General features: G+C 37.4%; 1 protein-coding gene across 10 annotated transcripts in view; it reads left to right on the forward strand.

Annotated features, from left to right (window-relative positions):
- LOC309804872 (uncharacterized protein) overlaps positions 1 to 20,361 on the forward strand; it is a 121,632-nt gene that overhangs the window by 17,128 nt on the left and 84,143 nt on the right. For all 10 annotated transcript variants that reach the window (XM_082622544.1, XM_082622543.1, XM_082622546.1 and 7 more), the window contains one exon: positions 3,725 to 3,891. The gene's annotated coding sequence lies outside the window, so the exon portion shown is untranslated. The remainder of the gene's footprint in view (positions 1 to 3,724; positions 3,892 to 20,361) is intronic.

Consider the following 20,361-nt stretch of genomic DNA (forward strand, 5'->3'; position numbering starts at 1 on the left):
TGGACAGAAGGTAGTCTTCAACAGACAGTGCTGGAACATTTGGAAATCCATATGCAAAAACAAAACAATACAAAAAACTCTTGATTCCTAGCTCATACTCATACTATATATAAAAATCAACATGAAAAAGGTCATGAGCATAAATGTAAACGTGGAAACTATAAAGTTCTAGAAGAAAACAAAGTAATTGTGACTTTCATTATGCAAAGATTTTTCAAAGACAAAAACCCCACAAAACATGACATTAAAAGCTGATAGAGTTCATTATAATAGCATCTATTCTTCTAAATACAGTGTTAAGAAAATGCCTAGTTATAATATCCCAGTCATTAAGTTTAGACCGCCTTCGGTGGACTTGGAAAGGGATCAGAACATACTGTTTTAAATTGCAAGTCTGTACTGTTCCATTCATACTTTTCATAAAATCCTTAATATTTTACTAGTATTTCATCTTACACTGAAAATGTTTCCCAACCACGTTAGCAGAATTACTAAATTATTTTGCTTATAGTATGCTTAAACAAACTTCAAATTTTCAACACCAATATTACTAAAACAGTAAAAACAACAGATGAACAGTCTGTTCTTATGTCAATTCCTTAGCTTTAATATTTTTCCATTTCAATGGCTATAAAAATTCAACCAAGTTAAAAATAGTTACATTAATAAGCTAAAAATGCCAACAGGATAAGTATTCAAGGAGATATAGTTGGAAGATCTGTGAAAGCTCAACTTCCCCTTCTTTTATATATATATATATATATCTTTATTGGAGTATAATTGCTTTACAGTGTTCTGTTAGTTTCTGCTGTACAACAAAGTGGATCAGCTATATGTATACATATATCCCTATATCCCCTCCCTCTTGAGCTTCCCTCCCACCCTCCCTATCCCACCCCTCTAGGTTGTCACAAAGCATCAAGGTGATCTCCCTGTGCTATGCATCAGCTTCCCACTAGTCATCCATTTTACATTTGGTAGTGTATATATGTCAATGCTACTCTCTCGCTTCGTCCCAGCTTCCCCTTCCTCCCCTGTGTCCTCAAGTCCATTCTCTACGTCTGTGTCTTTATTCCTGCCCTGCCACTAGGTTCATCAGTACTGGGTTTTGTTTTTTGTTTTTTTTTTAGATTCCATATATGTGTGTTAGCATACGGTATTTGTTTTTCTCTTTCTGGCTTACTTCACTCTGTATGACAGACTCTAGGTCCATCCACCTCATTACAAGTAACTCAGTTTCATTCCGTTTTATGGCTGAGTAATATTCCATTGTATATATGTATCACATCTTCTTCATTCATTTGTCAATGTGCGTTTAGGTTGCTTCCATGTCCTGGCTATTGTAAATAGTGCTGCAGTGAACATTGTGGTACATGTCTCTTTTTGAATTATGGTTTTCTCTGGGTATATGCCCAGTAGTGGGATCATATGGTAGTTCTATTTTCAGTTTTTTAAGGAACCTCCATACTGTTCTCCATAGTGGCTGTATCAGTTTACATTCCCACCAACAGTGCAAGAGGGTTTCCTTGTCTCCACACCCTCTCCAACATTTATTGTTTCTAGATTGCTTGATGATGGCCATTCTGACCAGTGTGAGGTGATACCTCATTGTGGTTTTGATTTTCATTTCTCTATTGATTAGTGATGTTGAGCATCTTTTCATGCGTTTGTTGGCAATCTGTATATCTACTTTGGAGAAGTGTCTATTTAGGTCTTCCACCCATTTTTGGATTGGGTTGTTTGTTTTTTTGATATTAAGCTGCATGAGCTGCGTGTATATTTTGGAGATTAATCCTTTGTCAGTTGCTTCATTTGCAAATATTTTCTCCCATCCTGAGGGTTGTCTTTTTGTCTTGTTTATGGTTTCCTTTGCTGTGCAAAAGCTTAAGATCCCACATGCCTCATGGCCAAAAAACCAAAAAACATAAAACAGAAGCAATATTGTAACAAATTCAATAAAAGACTTTAAAATTGGCCCACATCAAAAAAAAATCTTTAAAAAAAATGATCAACGTGAGGAAGTATGTCAAGGATTCATCTGCAAAGGTGACTTAGAAAGAGAATTTTGTGGGTAGAAAGAGGAAGTTAAGGATTCTACATTTTAATGGCTTGTGCTCTAACTGGACTACAGAGGTTTTGATACATTTCTGCTATAGGGAAATACTGTATTTCTGACTTGGTGAGGAGACTGAAAATTTACAAAATTCTCTAGGAAATCATTGTTACTGTCCAGGAGCTAGTTTTGCAAATCTGGAGCTGTGGGGGATCTCAGGTAATCCTTGAGATGGTTATCTGGGGTCATCTCCAGTCTCCTAATGGACTGAACTTCTTTTTCACCACCAGAAGCTTCATCATCTTGTTGGTAATAGGCAGCACACCCATCATGGCCTATCTCTTTACCAATGCATGCTATTGTCATCACACCCTCCTCTCTGAATCTTTTCACCAGACCGAATAAGAGAGCATCTTTATAGAAAGGCTGATATCAATATTTTAAAACCAGAAAGCTGCTTTGAAAGTCAGCACACACTTTCCATCATCAAAAGAAAACAAATAAACAAAAAAACTGTCTTTAATTCCTTTCCTCTATACCTAAAAGAAAATCAAGATACCAAAAATAAAGCAAAACAAAAACAAAGAGTAACTTAGTTTCCATTCATCAGAAATCATAATTCAAACCCAGATATTCTGATGCCAGAGTCTACACTCTTGACCACTGTGTTATGCTGCCCCTCTTGCCTCACTCTCCATTGTAGACTGTTTTTTGAACTAGTTCATGATTTGCGATGCCTGCACAAAGGTGCTCCTTCTATTTATTTATTTTAAGTGGTTCTTGTTTACGTGTTTAATTTTTTTTTGCAATAAACCATACTTATTTATTATTAAAATTCTTTAACGGATTTAGAATCTCTGGTTTTGAAAACTTCTACAGCATTGCAAAGCACATCTCCACAAACTTAGATACAGGAATTAAAGATTATTAGTCAACAAAAAAGAACATTATTCTCACATGAAGCTTCGGATAACTAGCTGTTAACAATTTTAAAATCATTTTTCCCTTGTAACTGAATATATTATAATATATAAACAAATGTTCTGAATTGTATATAAATCTTGAAGCCATTTTCGGTTTTTTTATATGACCTCTGCAAGTTACAGGAAATGTTTGAGAAAACAATAAAATGCCATTGTGTGTATTTACATTGAAAATTAAATTCAGACTTACATGATGTGTATAAAAAGTTAAATCTTTTCTAAAAAATTGTTCTATAAGAATCATCAGCTCTAGATGATTTATTCCAATGTTGTCAGTCCATAAAATACTATTAATAGCTCCAGTAACAGTTGCATCAACAGAAAAATTCTTCTTAAAATGCTCCTTCTATTTAGCCAAGATATATTATTGAAAAAAAAAAACTCCTTTAAAAGTCACTATTTTAATTGATTTAAAGATTTAATCTTAATTCTTAAGTTTTGGTGTTCAGAGCAGACCTCTCCTAGGTCCTGGAAATGAGATAGCTTGTTGATAAATGTGGAAATCAAGTAGGATTTTTAAAAGAGCTCAGAGAATTGGTATCTGAAGAACATTGGGAAGCCATTGATACTACACATTCAGTGGACTCCCTAAACTCTGGCCCTCTAAGATTGAATCATCTAGAAATATAGAATCATATAGAAATATAGGAGGTGTGTCCTGATTGATGATACTGTCTCTTTGTTGCAGGTGGTACCAACAGACACTGGCTCCAGATTTTGTTGAGATGATCTAGAGGAAATCTAATCTAATGCCTCATATTGCTTTGGGATTCCTTATTTAAGGAGATCCTTGGAGACCTCCCAGGTATAGCTGTCTGAAGAGTGTCACATCATCCACAATTCTACCTGCCAGAGGTAGGTCAAGCCAATCTTTGGAGGAGCCACGTGGTCATATAATGGCAAAACATGACCATGAACATATTGTAAGGCTCTTATACTATATATGAAGTTGTATATTACTTGCAGGTAGATTGGGATAAACTAAAGGTATATAGTACAAATGCTAAATAAACCACTAAAACAACAACACAGTTATAGCTAATAATCCAAAATAGGTTAAAAAGGAATCAAAAGAAACATTCAATTTATCCAACAGAAGGCAGAAAAAAGAAAAAGAACAGATAGGACAAATAGAAAATAAAATGGAGATGATAGACTTAATCTAACAATGTAAATTATCACATTACATATAAGTCCAAACACACCAATTAAAGGAAGAGGTGGTCGTATTGGCTAAAACAGCACAGCCCAACTATATACTGCCTACAAAAACACGCTTTAAATATAAAGACACAAATAGGCTATTTTTTTTCCTGTACAAATGTTTGTTTTAAAATTTTTATTTTATATTAGACTATAATTAATTTACAATGTTGTGTTAGTTTCAGGTGTACAGCAAAGTGATTCTTTTATACATACACATATATCTATCCTTTTTCAAATTCTTTTCCCCTTTAGGTTATTACAGAATACTGAGCAGAGTTCCCTGTACTATACAGTAGGTTCTTGTTGGTTATCTATTTTAAATATAGTAGTGTATATATGTTAATCCCAAACTCCCAATTTATTCCTCCCCACCATCTTTCCCCTTGGGTAACCATAGGTTTCTTTTCTAAGCCTGTGATTCTCTTTTTGTTTTGTAAATAAGTTCATTTGTATCTTATTTTAGATTCCACATATAAGTGATATCATATGTTATTTTCCTTTCTCTGTCTGACATACTTCACCTAGTATGATAATCTCCAGGTCCATCCATGTTGCTGCAAATGGCATTATTTCATTTTTTTTAATGACTGAGTAATATTCTATTGTATATATGTACCACATCTTCTTTATCTGTTCATCTGTCGATGGACAGTAGGTTACTTCCATGTCTTGGCTATTGTAAACAGTGCTGCAGTGAACACTGGGGTGCATGTATCCTTTTGAACCATGGTTTTCTCCAGATATATGCCCAGGAGTGGGATTGCTGGATCATATGGTAGCTCTATTTTTAGTTTTTTAAGGAAGCTCTATACTGTTCTCCGTAGTGGCTGTATCAATTTACATTCCCACCAACAGTGCAAGAGGGTTCCCTTTTCTCCACACCTTCTCCAGCATTTATTATTTGTAGACTTTTTGATGATGGCCATTCTGAACGGTGTGAGGTGATATCTCATTGTAGTTTTGATTTGCATTTCTCTAATAATTAGCAATGTTGAGCATTGTTTCATGTGCTTCTTGGCCATCTGTATTTCTTCTTTGGAGAAATGTCTATTTAGGTCTTCTGCCCATTTTTTGATTGGGTGTTTGGTTTTTTTTTATATTGAGCTGAATGAGCACCTTGTAAATTTTGGAGATTAATCCCTTGTTGGTCCCATCATTTGCAAGTATTTTCTCCCATTATGTGGGTTGTCTCTTTGTTTTGTTTATGGTTTCCTTTGCTGTGCAAAAGCTTTTGAGTTTAATTAGGTCCCATTTGTTTATTTTTGTTTTTATTCCAATTACTCTAGGAGATGGATTAAAAAAGATATTCCTCTGATTTATGTCATAGAGTGTTCTGCCTATGTTTTCCTCTAAGAGTTTTATAGTATCCCATCTTAAATTTAGGTCTTTAATCCATTTTGAGTCCATTTCTGTGTACGGTATTAGAGAATGTTCTAATTTCATTCTTTTACAAGTAGCTGTCCAGTTTTCCCAGCACCATTTATTGAAGAGACTGTCATTTCTCCATTGTCTATTCTGCCTCCTTTGTCATAGATTAGTTGGCAGTAGGTGCGTGGGTTTATTTCTGGGGTTTCTATCCTGTTCCATTGGTCTATATTTCTATTTTTGTGCCAGTACCATACTATTTTAATAACCATAGCTTTGTAGTAGAGTCTGAAGTCAGGGAGCCTGATTCCTCCAGCTCCATTTTTCTTTCTCAAGATTGCTTTGGCTATTTGGGGTCTTTTGTGTCTCCATACAAATTAAAAAATTTTTTGTTCTACTGTGAAAAATGCCATTGGTAATTTGATAGGGATGGCATTGAATCTGTAGATTGCCTTGGGTAGTATAGTCATTTTAACAATATTGATTCTTCCAATTCAAGAACATGGTATATCTTTCCATCTGTTTGTGTCATCTTCAATTTATTTCATCAGTGTCTTATAGTTTTGGGAGTACAGTTCTTCTGCCTCCTTCAGCATGTCTTTTATCCCTAGGTATTTTCTGCGCTGGGTCTGCATTGCTGCACTTGGGCTTTCTCTAGTTGCAGGGAGCGGGAGCTACTTTTTGTTGCAGTGTGGGGGGCTTCTCATTGTGGTGGCTTCTTTTGTTGTGGAGTGCGGGCTTCAGTAGTTGTGGCACGTGGGCTCAGTAGCTGTGGCTTGTGGACTCTAGAGCTCAGGCTCAGTAGTTGTGGCGCTGTATGATCCCTTTGCCCTGCAATAATGTCATCAAGTCAAGCATTGTAGAATGGGGCTTCCTTCCATAAAATATCCACTCAGCAGGGAGAATTCATTGAGCTCAAAGGTTTTTTTGAGACCAATGAATCCCATAGACTCAGGCGATCCTTAATTTGTTCCTTGGTCTTGCCATACCCGTGTGATGATCCATCTCAGCATAACTCTCAAACAGCTGACACCTTCAAGCTCATCCAGTTCTGTGTACACTAGATGGGCCTAGTTTCTCTAGCATTCAAAAAACACTTTTTTGGAAAACAATCTCATTTCCAAACACTTTCAGAGTGGGTCTATCTTCTGCAGGATGGGTGATCGTGATTCAGGACATGCATCAATTTTTATGTCTCTCAGTTTGAACTCAGCTCACTTCCACCGGCCGGAGAGTGAGCTCAGTGCTACCTGGAGATGTGAGGAGATTTCTTTCCCAAGCCTGATAAAACTATGTTCTCCTTCAATCCTCAGGTTTGCTAAGACCTTAACCCTCCTCTACTTTCCTCCTATCTCCCACTTACTATAAAACAGCCAGGCATTCTGTGTTTCCTGCTGCTCTAGAGCCTTTTGCATGGAGAGAGGAAAGGAGAGTTAGTGGTCCATTGTACATTTTAAGGAAGATATGAGAAGTGGAGAGCAATTCTTATTCTCCCAGCCTATATCAGGAATGTAAGGGGGTTTGGAGGGCACGTGGAAGCTATTCTCCACCAAAATATTCGGGGTCATGGAGAATTCTTCCTTACCGTTCTAAACTTAGGACTCTCAAACTCCAGTTCCATTTTGCGAGCATGAGGAGTTTGTTGCTTACTATTCCTGGAGGTTCAGTGAGAAATTCTGGCCCTTTGATGCCTGTGTAACCCCAACCATTCCAACCATGGCAGTATACAGTTCAAAATAATGACGGAACAGGGGGAGGGCTAAGTCCAGCTCCTGGGCATGGTATTTATGGGTTTTCTCATTTTTCAAAGCTTCTGAATATATTTTTTTGGTTTTATAAGGGTGTATTATAATAAGTATTAAGCAGGATATCTTCAGAGAGATAAATGGAGCAACTTGAGATGGCAGTAGGTGCCATGCCACCATCACTGGCCCTTCCTAACCCTCATCAGCTTCAAGAAGTCAAAGCTATCTCTCAATAAGAGGTAAAACTGGCCTCTTTTTTTTCTCCAAGCTCTAGTTCTTCGGATACTCTAAACTTCTCACAAGTGCAGCAGAGACAAAGGACATTATTCTCCTTTTAGAAGAAACATATATATTTGAGATCATAAGAAACTGAGCACATCCTCTTCAGTAATGAGAAAGCCAGTTAATTTTCTCTAATTGTATGGAAACATTTGAGAGAAGTTTTGCTGGCAACAGGGAGGGAATAGAGGAGGAGTTTATGATTGACCAGAAGAAACACCCACCCCCAGAGACAGATCCTGGGGCAGGTTTGAGGCTGGTCTGTTAGACCTGGCATCCTTGGTCCAGGCTCCCTGATCCGCTTCAAACACAGTAGCTCATTCTGGAAGCTCACAATTTTCATGAGTTTTATGATTCTGACTGTGACCTGCCTATTGTTTAGAGCATTTAGCAACTTAAGAGTCTACTTGTAGGTATCAAAATGTGTTCCTCAGCCCTTTCATTTCCACAGGGATGTAGGGATCTTTGTAATCACAGGAAAATATATCTTTGAACTCAGCCTGGGCCTTGAGTTCCTCAGGCAGACTTCCTTTCCTTGATTAATTCTGCACATAATCCCATTTTTTCTTTAGGATCTAGCCATTGACTGACTTGTTCTTCTGAGTTTCAATATCCCCTTTGCCCATAGAGGCAGTTCTGACTTCTAGTGGATCTGAACTCTGCACAGAAGTTGACAGTGTCTTTGTTTTGTGCCATGAATCTATGTTTGTTCTATCCAGTGGATGAAACCACTGGAGCACATACTTATTCCTGTTTTCCAAGTACTGTTTCATGGACTCTATGATAGGTGGTAGGATGACTTGTTCCTAGGAGTGTCTGCAATAGGCTGTCCTGAGCAGAGACTCTCCTCCTTGGGTTCTCCAGTCTGCATTCCCTTTTTGCTCTTCTCCAGCTAAGGGTTTCCTAGAATACTAAGGATCTTTTCTCTATTAAGTTGGTGATAGATTCTTGTCCTGTTTGCTCCCCTCCCCAGCCTGAGCCTATGAGCAAAATTTTAGGGGGATGACCTCATGGCCATCTGGCCCTCTTCACCCACAGGTAAGCATGCAGAAAAATGATTTTTTCTTCTCCTTGATCTGCTTGAATGTTTCCTCCAAGGGGCTTTTCAGCTTCAGCTATATACTCAAGCTTTTAAATATAGATGACTGAAGAGGGAAAGGTATCTTCAGAAGTGTGGGGTCAGGTAAGGAGATATGGTACAGAGGCAAAGCGGGCCTAGTTGTGAAATAGGGTCCAGGATCTGAGTGTTCTCTAGGGGTACAAAGGAAAAGGGAAGAGGGTGGTGTGAAAGAAGGTCCATGGATATTGTTGGATTCAGCATTAAATGGAGCTCTGATGGAAGTAGGCCACCCAGTGTTGATATTGAAAGCAAGGAAACTGAGAAGGTGGTTCAGTCCAGTGGGAAATTGGAGGCCAGAGTGTGTGACGACGTGTGACGACTTAGTGAATCCCAAAGGTGATAGAGTCAAAACATTTCCTCCAACTTCTCCCATAACAGAATATTTGCTTCTGTGGTTGCTCTGTTACACTCCTCAGAGCAGGATGTTGCTCTGACTGCTCTAGAAAGCCACATCAAAAGAGAGCTTGTGCAGGTGCCTGTAAGAGACCAGAGGTAAAAATAGCATCCAGGAGCAGAATGGGGACAAGCTGGCCTAGCAGGCCTGGCAAAAGTCATGTTTCTCCACATTCCTATTCTCTCATTCCTATATCTCTTAACCCGAGGCTTCCTTTCACTTTCCATTCTCTATATGTCCCCTTTTTGTGCCATCCCCAGACTGCTATAGGGTCTTGGAATTCCAAGAAGCAAGCCAGGAAGAGGGATATGTGGAAAAATAAGAGATTAATCATTTCCAAAGAGAAAACTGGTGCCTTTAAGGGAAGCTCTCAAGTTAGGAAAATAGCCTATAGGTTAAAAGAAGGAGCAAGGGATCTTATAGGAGGCTTTGTAGAATGTTCAACTGAGAAAAGACTATTTCAAAATTTACCCTAAGAGCCTCAGGAATTAAGACTTAAGGTCAGTGAGAAAATCATAAGGCTGATATAGGTCCAATGCTGTCATTTACAAAGTGCTTCCATGCACATTGTTCCCAACTGATTATCACAACATTGCTGTGCTCTTGGCAAGCCAGATGCTCTCTCAAAGGATGAGTCTGAATATTAGAGAAGATAACAACTTGTACAAAGTCAGGCCCCAAAATGTTGCCTCCAAAACAACCTATATTGCTTCTACTATCTCACATCACTACCCCACCCCATGGGCACCACCCACTGCCCAGCTCCACCAGTTTAAATTCTTGTGGAGGAGAGAGAAGGGATTAGAAGTGTCCCCAATTCTGATTTACTTCCAATGAGCTCTCCTCAGAGGGCTATGTTTTTTGAGGATTGGCTTTAGGAAGTGACATCCCAACAATTGTGGACCTGGGACCATTTGCTCCACAATGAAAGGAGCAAAAAAGGTATCAATGGGAGAGGCCTGGGTTGAACAGCAAAACCTTAGCTCTTAAAGTTCCCCTTTCTCTTCCTGCCACTGAGTTGTTCCTGAAAGACAAGACAAGAAAAAAAAAATGAGAAGTGGGACCCATTTCTTATACTCCTTATTCTAAGCAAGCAGCAGACATTCATTAATGAGTAAAGTGACATTCTATATTGATAAAGTTGAGTCCTGTATTGTTTCCATGTTACTTATTTGTAAAGTAGATATGTTTTCTACTGATTCTCCTTTGTCGAAGAAGAATGACAAAGAATTCTTTGAGAAGAATCTTTCTCAAAGAATGGGCTTACTACCTTTGGTCCTCAATTGGTATTTCAGATAGTAGTCCTCTACTGTAAAGGGGCACAGAAACACATTTTCTGGCACATGTTTGCTCCATTCTATAGGATTCTGCTCCATGAGTAGAATCTGTATCAGAGGCTTTCAGAGGCTCAACATTGCCCTCTGGGTCAGCCCAAACACAAGAGAGAGGCTTGGCCGGGTAACACTATAAAGGGAAAGCAGCTGCTGAACAAGCATTGAAGGCCTCTTCTCTTCAGGTGCCCTGAACTCTCTTTATGAGCCAATCCATGACCCATGAATCACAGTGTTTGGATTTTAACCTGGAACTCTTTACCACATCTAGGTAGATGGTCTGTGAACTTTGGATAGAAACCCTAGTCTCCACTATACCCATTGTCCACCCAACCAGTTTTCCTAGTCAAATGATGTGCTAGTCTCTCCTGAGAATTCCCATTCCTGTTATCTCTCCATTCCAAAAATTGGTTTAGAATAGTGGGAGTAGGAAAAGGAAAAATAAGAGTCAAGTCAGTCTCTTTTGTGGGCTGAGCCTAGAATTCCCTTACCTGACTAATGTCTCTGTTTTTTTTCAAACACTGGTAATTATGCACACCACTGGGTGCAGTAACAAGACAAAAAGGTGATCCCAACTTTGTACAAAAGTAAAAGATGGAACCAAGGACCCAGGACTCACTAAAATGCAGAAATAACCAGCCAAAGTTCTCCATCATCTAAAATGCACTACTACCTCAGGAAGCTGAGCACAGAGACTACCCACTCCAGTCTGGAGTTCCAGACCTGCATCACAGAGCTATGGAACAGTCACAAAGGGTTCTGGAATGTGGGGGAAGGGAAAATGAGGAAGATGAACCCAATCCCCATCCCCTACTATCTAACCTAGCAGATCCCATCATGGCCCCTATATCTCTCCTGGTTTTTCCATTTCCTACCAACAACTTTTCAGCATATTTTATATATATATGAACTGATTACTTTTGCTAGGCACACTTTTACGCCTTTCATGTGTATTTACTCATTTAATCTTCATTATATCCTATTGTTTAAATACTATTACTGTCCCCATGTTAACTATAAGGAAACTAGGGAATATAGAATTTATGTTATTTGCTGAGGTTACACTGATAGCAAATAGCAGAGCCAGCATCCAAGCTGGGAACTCCAGCTCCAGTCACATTCTTTACCACCAAGCTGTGTTGTGTAAAATATCATGGCAGTCTGGATCAACAGTCCAAATCAGTGCAGTCAGACTTAGCTCCATTTAGCACTTTGCGCAGGATTTCAAACATACTCTTAATTGATATCCTTTCACCTATGGCTCAGAACACTGTTCAAAGGCATGAGACTCTGAGAGGAGGGACTTGCCTAGGGTCACAGATGTTAAAGAGCAGAGACAGATTTGAGCCCATGACAGATTAGGGTACATTATTTTCTTCTGCATTTCTCAGAAGGCAGGAAACTGAGGACAGGAGACGTTAAATGAGTAACACTGTCCTGTCTCCAGCTGGTCCAGCTTGGCACTCTACATGTGATTGTTGCTAAACTTGTATAAAGTCCTAGTTAGTCCTTGTCTCTGTATTGAATATTTAGGTGAAACTTGACTCTTCAGACTCCTTGGGGGAGTCTGGGTTCTTGACAGCACTCCTGCAGGTGATAGGAGGTTTTCTTACAGTCCAGGCAGATGCTATAGGAAGATAAGAGAATTAGGGAGATGAATGAGGCAGAGGGTGAGCAGGACAGAGGCTCTCTATGAATTAGGGGATCTGGTAGGAGTGACTAGTGGACACGTTACCTGTCCTTACAGCTCACAGTAACTTTTGGGGAAGAGTGAACAGCATACACTTAGTGCTATAGGCTTAAGGGTTTCCATCAGCACAACTGGGTTCAAATCCTAGCTCTGCCAGCCACTGAATGTGCACCCTGAATAAATCATTCCATCTCTCAGGGTCCTGCTTTCTTTGTTTGTAAAATAGTGTTGATAGTATGACTGCTCACCAAAATGACAGTTTCATTAAGTAAGGTCGTCTATTATTTAGCTTATAGGTGGCATGAAAGTTGCCATCAATACATTTTATTTCTCTTCCCTACATCCTGTCTTTGTTGAACTCTTCCCTTGATACTGATCTAGGGTAAGTATCAGTGAGATATTACTTCTTTGCAAAAGAGAAATGAAATGAAAAATAGTGTTTTTTTTCCTAAGACCACTTCATGACTGAAAAAAAGCTATACATATGTAATATATACAACTGGATGAGTTTGGAGATAATAGTGATGCTTTCTTTGAATGCCGTCTTAGCGTTGGGTGGTTTTATTAATCTTGCATGACTGGCAACAAGGCCTAACTTAGATATATTCAACAGAGAGAAAAGAACATTGGATATACAGGCAGAATGACTGTGAAAGAGAATAAAGATGTATTATGTACTGATGAGCAAGGATAAGAATGACAGGAAATTCATCAGTGGAAGTAACGCAAGTCAGAAGACAGCGGAGTAACTTCTTTACAGTACTAAAAAAAAGAAAAAAGAATAACTGTCCATCTAGAATTCTTGGTGCATCAGAAATACATTTTAAAAACAAAGGTGAAATGAAGATGTCTTCAGACCTACAAAAGCTGAAAGAAAATTTATCACCAACAGACATGCACTACAAGAGAGCTTAAAGAAAGCCCTGCAGTCGCAAGGAAAATAGAGGAGATGTAATCTGGATCTATAGGAGAAAAGAAAAGCATATAGATAAATATAAGACTTTTCCCCTTTATTTAAAAATCTCTTCAGAAGATAATTGACCTTTTAAGGCAAAAATAATAACAATGTAGTGAGGGTTTTCTAGCATATGTGTAAGTAATATGTATAACTTAATATATCTGCATAAGAGTGATACAAAGGCAAGGAGAAGATAAATGGAAGTATATTCCTGTGTGCTTCTTAAACTGTACCTAAAGTGGTACAATAGTTCCTGAATATAGTTTAAAATAAGTTAAAGATGTATGCTATAAATGGCTGGTTAAGAATACAAGAGCAAAACAGAATCATAAAAGAAATACTTGATTATTCCAAAAAAGACTGAATAAGAGAAAAAAAGTAGATTGACCAAAAAGAATGAATAGCAAGTTGATAGATTTAAACACAAACATATCATTAATAGTATTAAATATAAATGATCCAAATGACCCAATTAAAAGCCAGAGATTTTCAAATTGGATTAAAAAACAATGCACAACTATATGTTGTCTATAAGAAATTCATAAAGACCAGATTGATTAAAAATAACAGAATGAAAAAATATACCATGTGAACACTAATCCAAAGAAGGAGTAACTGGGGCTTCCCTGGTGGTACAGTGGTTGAGAGTCCGCCTGCCGATGCAGGGGACACGGGTTCGTGCCCCAGTCCGGGAAGATCCCACATGCCACGGAGCTGCAGGGCCCGTGAGCCATGGCCGCTGAGCCTGTGCATCCGGAGCCTGTGCTCCGCAACGGGAGAGGCCACAACAGTGAGAGGCCCATGTAATGCAAACAAACAAACAAACAAACAAAGAAGGAGTAACTATATCAGGCAAATCAGATTTCAGAGCATAGAATATAACCAAGGATAAAAAGGGTCATTTCATAATGATAAAGGGGCCAATTTATTAAGAAAATGAAGCAATACTAAATTTTTTTGCGCCAAATAACAGAGCTTCCAAATGCATGATGCAACACTGATAGACCTGCAAGGAGAAATAGACAAATCCACAATTAAAAATAAAGATTTTAATAGCAATCTCTCAGTAATTGGTAGAACACGTAAAAAGTTCTTTGAGAATATTGTAGAACTAAAACACTCAACTATTTTGACCTAGTTGACAGTTATAGGACACTCCACCAAACATTTTTCTTATGTGTGCATGGAACATTTACAAAGACAAATCACATTGTAAGCCATAACATCCAGAGACATAACCTTAATTTATACTCTGATTAGCATGAACCTACTGAAAAAAATCAAGAGGCAAAGGAAGAAATCTAAATAGGTACTAAAATGATTATAGTAAGTAATGATTGTTAACTTTCTGGATAGTGGTATTGTGGTTGAATTTTTTAAAACCCTTCTATATTTTTTAGAGATATATAGTGAAATATTTATGGTTGGAAAGGTGCTGTATCTTCATTTGCTAGTATTTTGCCCTGACGAGAACTGTAACTATAGGGTTGAATAGAAGTGGTGAGAGCAGACATCCATATCTTGTTCCAGATCTTAGGGGAAAAACTTTCATTCTTTCACCATTAAGTATTGTGCTTGCTGTGGCATTTTCCTATATGCCCTTTAGCAGGTTGAGGAAGATCTCTTCTATTTCTAATGTGTTGAGCATTTTTATCATGAAAAGGAGATGAATTCTTAAAATGCTTTTTCTACATCAATTGATATGATCATTTGATTTTTATCATTTCTTCTATAAATATCATGTATTACATTGATTTTCATATGTTGAGGTAACCTTGCATTCCTGGGTTAAATCCCACTTGATTATAGTTTATAAACTTATTTTATATGTTGCAGGATTCAGTTTGTTACTATTTTCTTGAGGTTTTTGCAATATTCATAAGAGATATTGATATATTTCCTTTCATTGTGGTGTCTTTATCTGGTTTTGGTATCAGGGTACTACTGGCCTTATATTTACAGTGGATTAGGAAATGTTCCCTCCTATTTTATTTTTAGAAGAATTTGAGAAGGATTGGTGTTCATGCTTTCAACATTTGGTAGAATTCACCAGTGAAGCATCTGGGCCTAGACTATTCTATGTGGATTTTTTAAAATTACTAATTCAATCTTTTACTTGTTATAATTCTATTCAAATTTTCTGTTTATTCTTCAGTCAGTTTCAGTAGTTTGAGTGTTTCTGAGAATTTTTTCTGTTTCATCTAGGTTATCTAATTTGTTGGCATAGGTTATTCATAGTGTTCTCTTAAAGCCATTTTTATTTCTGTTCAGTCAGCGGTAATAGTCCCACCTTCACTCCTAATTTTAGTAATTTGAGTTCTTTTTATAATCAGCCTAATTAAAAGTTTCTCAGTTTTATGATATTTTTAAGAATGAACTTTTGGTTTCATTGACTTTGTTTAATGTTTTTCTGTTCTCTATTTCTTCTGTAATCTTTATCATATCCTATGATTTTCTTGTTTTGCTTTTAATCTGTTTTCTTCCCTCTGCTTTTTAAGGTAGAAGGTTACATTATTGATTTAACATCTATCTTTTTTTTAATATTAAAAAATTTTTTTATACAGCAGGTTCTTATTAGTCATCCATTTCATACACATCAGTGTACACATGTCAATCCCAATCTCCCAATTCGTCACACACACCCCCCACCGCTTTCCCCCCTTGGTGTCCATACGTTTGTTCTCTACTTCTTTGTCTCAATTTCTTTTTTCTTTTTTTTTTATTAGTTTCTGCTTTATAACAAAGTGAATCAGTTATACATATACATCTGTTCCCATATCCCTTCCCTCTTGCGTCTCCCTCCCTCCCACCCTCCCTATCCCACCCCTCCAGGTGGTCACAAAGCACAGAGCTGATCTCCCTGTGCTATGCGGCTGCTTCTCACTAGCTATCTACCTTACGTTTGGTAGTGTATATATGTCCATGCCTCTCTCTCGCTTTGTCACAGCTTACCCTTCCCCCTCCCCATATCCTCAAGCCCATTCTCAAGTAGGTCTGTGTCTTTATTCCTGTTTTACCCCTAGGTTCTTCATGACATTTTTTTTCTTAAATTCCATATATATGTGTTAGCATACGGTATTTGTCTTTCTCTTTCTGACTTACTTCACTCTGTATGACAGTCTCTAGGTCTAGCCACCTCATTACAAATAGCTCAATTTCGTTTCTTTTTATGGCTGAGTAATATTCCATTGTATATATGTGCCACATCTTCTTTATCCATTCATCCGATGATGGACACTTAGGTTGTTTCCATCTCCAGGCTATTGTAAAGAGAGCTGCAATGAACATTTTGGTACATGTCTCTTTTTGAATTATGATTTTCTCAGGGTATATGCCCAGTAGTGGGATTGCTGGGTCATACGGTAGTTCTATTTGTACTTTTTTAAGGAACCTCCATACTGGTCTCCATAGTGGCTGTACCAATTCACATTCCCACCAGCAGTGCAAGAGTGTTCCCTTTTCTCCACACCCTCTCCAGCATTTATTGTTTCTAGATTTTTTGATGATGGCCGTTCTGACTGGTGTGAGATGATATCTCATTGTAGTTTTGAGTTGCATTTCTCTAACGATTAATAACGTTGAGCATTCTTTCATGTGTTTATTAGCAGTCTGTATATCTTCTTTGGAGAAATGTCTATTTAGGTCTTCTGCCCATTTTTGGATTGGGTTGTTTGTCTTTTTGATATTGAGCTGCATGAGCTGCTTATAAATTTTGGAGATTAATCCTTTGTCAGTTGCTTCATTTGCAAGTATTTTCTCCCATTATGTGGGTTGTCTCTTTGTTTTGTTTATGGTTTCCTTTGCTGTGCAAAAGCTTTGAAGTTTCATTAGGTCTCATTTGTTTATTTTCTTTATCTCAATTTCTGCCCTGCAAACCAGTTCATCTGTACCATTTTTCTAGGTTCCACATATATGCGTTAATATACGATATTTGTTTTTCTCTTTCTTTCTTTTTTTTTTTTGGCGGTACACGGGCCTGTCACTGTTGTGGCCTCTCCCGTTGCGGAGCACAGGCTCCGGATGCGCAGGCTCAGCGGCCATGGCTCCCGGGCCTAGCCGCTCCGTGGCATGTGGGATCTTCCTGGACCGGGGCACGAACCTGTGTCCCCAGCATCAGCAGGCGGACTCTCAACCACTGCGCCACCAGGGAAGCCCCAAAAATAAATCAATTAATTAATAAACTCCTACCCCCAACATTTTCTTTAAAAAAATTTTTTTATGTTCTTATATATCGCTATTACCTCTATTATATTTTGTAAGTAATAAAATATTTTAAAGGTAAAATCTTTATATTTAGTATCTTCAGTAGTCTTTTCTTTTTGATTTTTGAACAAGGGTTCCCATATTTCCGTTTTACAATGGAACCTAAGATTATACAATGTATTACACATACTCCTATTTTCTCAATTGTTTTTATTTTGTAATAAAAGTTTTCATTTGTTGGGCATATATAGTTTACTTTAGTATTCCTTCAGTCAGTTTATATGTTGATGCATTTTATTAAATTGCATACCTTTAAGAAAATCCTAAAATTTAACATTATGCCCAGAATGCACTGCAGTGGTGTATCAGCTGTACTTGAAGAAACACTAACAGTGATTTATGTTATTTGAAGGAAAAGTAACAAGAATCCCACTACCCCGGTTTTGATCCCAGTACTCTAAGCCACTCTCTCATTGCTGTTCCTGGAATTGTCCCCAAAACTTAGAACAGTTCTGTCACAGAGACAGCTGCTGAATTACTTGAATAAAAATTTCTTTGATCATGTGCAAGGGAAAAAGAAGATTTAGGTAGCGACAGCTCTTCCATGTATATTAAGTGTTACTTATATATTCTGTGGGGCAGAGAACATGACCTAGGATTGCCTCTAGCTGAAAAGGTGGTTGTTGGACAAAAGGTTGGCCTGGGAGAGTAGATATAACATTGTAAGAGTCAGAGAGCATCAGCTGAGATTGGCAGAAATGAGGTGGACTCACTTTTAAGACAGCAGCAACCATGTAAAGACTAAATCACACAGTAATTATGATCGGTTAATTTACGTGTATGATGACTTCTTTGTGTTCCTGGTACCTGCCCCGTTTATTGGCCAGAAAGCTCTGTGAATCAGACCTGCTGCTGCTGGCCTGGGTATGATGGCTGTTGTGATACTGGCAGCCACATTCCAGGGAGTGAGGTCATGAGAGGATTTGTTTGGCATCTGATTCAAGTGACACAGTCTGTAGAGAAAAGTCCAGATAAGTTTTTATGTCATTGCCATAATTATGATACTGGCCTGAATATTTTGAAAAACAAACATCAAAGCTCTCAAAAATTATAATAACCATGTAGCTTGAGGCTAATGCCTGGCAAGAAAAATTTAAATAACAATATAAGTGACCTACTTGAAAACTCTTCTACATTTGAGTTAATTTTTTGGATATGTTTTACTTCATCTTATTTTAAAATTATTTATATTGGATAAAAATTTTAAATGCATTTCTCTAAAGTGCTTATTAACTCACTGTAATTATGTATACTATATACAGATATAGACGATTTATCCCAGTTGAATTATTTACTTTGTCCCAAATATTCTTTTTTATGCTGAATCCCCTTAGATTTTAGATTCAAAATCTGAATGGTCTCACATGACATTTGGCACATAAGTTAGATCTCCATGGAAAACTAAGCCAAGTGTCATGGGCTCCATGATAAAATATTTAGTTCATAAATAGGGACCAAATTAATCATAATATGGAGTAATTTTTGTTTTCTAGTTATTGTGAAATTGAGATTATCATTTAGACATATAATTCTCAAAGTTTAGTTCACTCTAGGTTCACTCTAGTCCAGCTGAATTTTTGGAGTTGTGTAAACATGAATCCAAAATCCACAAATGTTTTCTAAGCTCTAGCTAATGGAAAACAAGCTTGAAATATGGTGACGTGGAGATGTTTTCTGGAAATATCAAGTGATAACTCTTTCTAGTTATAGTGGATCCAACAATTACCAAGAGTTTGGACTCTATCATTCTCAGATTCATTTAGAATGCCACACAGACACTGAGAATAGTATGCACATATACTCTGCAGATTTTATTGAGTGTTGAGTAAATAGGATTTCTTGAAATGAGCGTGAGAGAAACAAAAGGCTCATAATTGCTTGATGATTTTTGGCCCAATCTAACTGGAATGATGAAATTGCTATTCATTGAGTCTAGGATAATTGGTGAAGCAGGTTTTGGAGGGAAAATAATAGTTCCATATATAATGTTCATCTTTTTATCAATATGTAAGAGCTTCTTAATGGTAGGAAAATATAGCTTTCACTTGATAGGAGTTGTAATTTTTTAATTGTTTTATGAGTTATTTTTTAACATAGCTAATTATAGATATTGTTGAATTTAAAATTTTGATCATTGTATCTTTTTGTGGATTCATTTTTCATGCTTTTAAATTCCTTTCTTACACACAGGTTTTTAAAACCTTTTCTCTTAATTTCCTTTAGTATATTTTAATTTAATCTTATATCTTTGATCTATTTGAAACTATTCTAGAGTAAAATGTACAATATGAGTGAAAAAAATTTTTCCCCGTAGGGCTTTCCCATTCCATCTTTTCAGGACTGATACTAAGGACCAACTTTATAATATATAAAATTTTTGTGTATGATTGAGCTTTTAGTTTTGTTCTTTTGAGAAGATAGTGTATATAATCCAAGTTTGAAAATTTGGATATCAAGGGCCATTGGGACATCTGTCTGTCTCTGAATACTTCCTCTAATTTGTCTCCATTGTTCATAATTTTCTGCCTCATTGAAGTCTGATGTACTGCATATATTGAAGCATGCTTGAATTTCATCAGTTGCAAACTGATCGATAGTATCATTTCTATTTCTAAATTACTGTAAATTAGATCATTCCATCTTTCACGCTTGCTGCCTTGTTCCCTGATTGCATTGCATGCCCTTTGGGTCCTCAATGTGGATCAGAGATGGAGAGCTGGGAAATGTATAAAAAGAAGCTTTAGACTGTGAAGAATTATGAGCCCAGAGGATAGTTAAGAAAGGTGAGGGCCAGAAACATTCTCATTGGAGCCAAACATCCATTTCATGCATGCTCAGAAACATGTCATTGTCTTTGACCAGGTGACCTAAGAGAAGCCAAGTTCCACAAGGCACAGTATGGTGTCTGGGCACTGCATCTGTGAGTGATCTGACATATACTGATTCAAACCCCTGCTACTCTTAGTACTGCAAT

Source organism: Mesoplodon mirus (assembly GCF_964341445.2).
Source record: "Mesoplodon mirus genome assembly, chromosome: 5".
In the NCBI taxonomy this organism is placed as follows: domain Eukaryota; kingdom Metazoa; phylum Chordata; class Mammalia; order Artiodactyla; family Ziphiidae; genus Mesoplodon; species Mesoplodon mirus.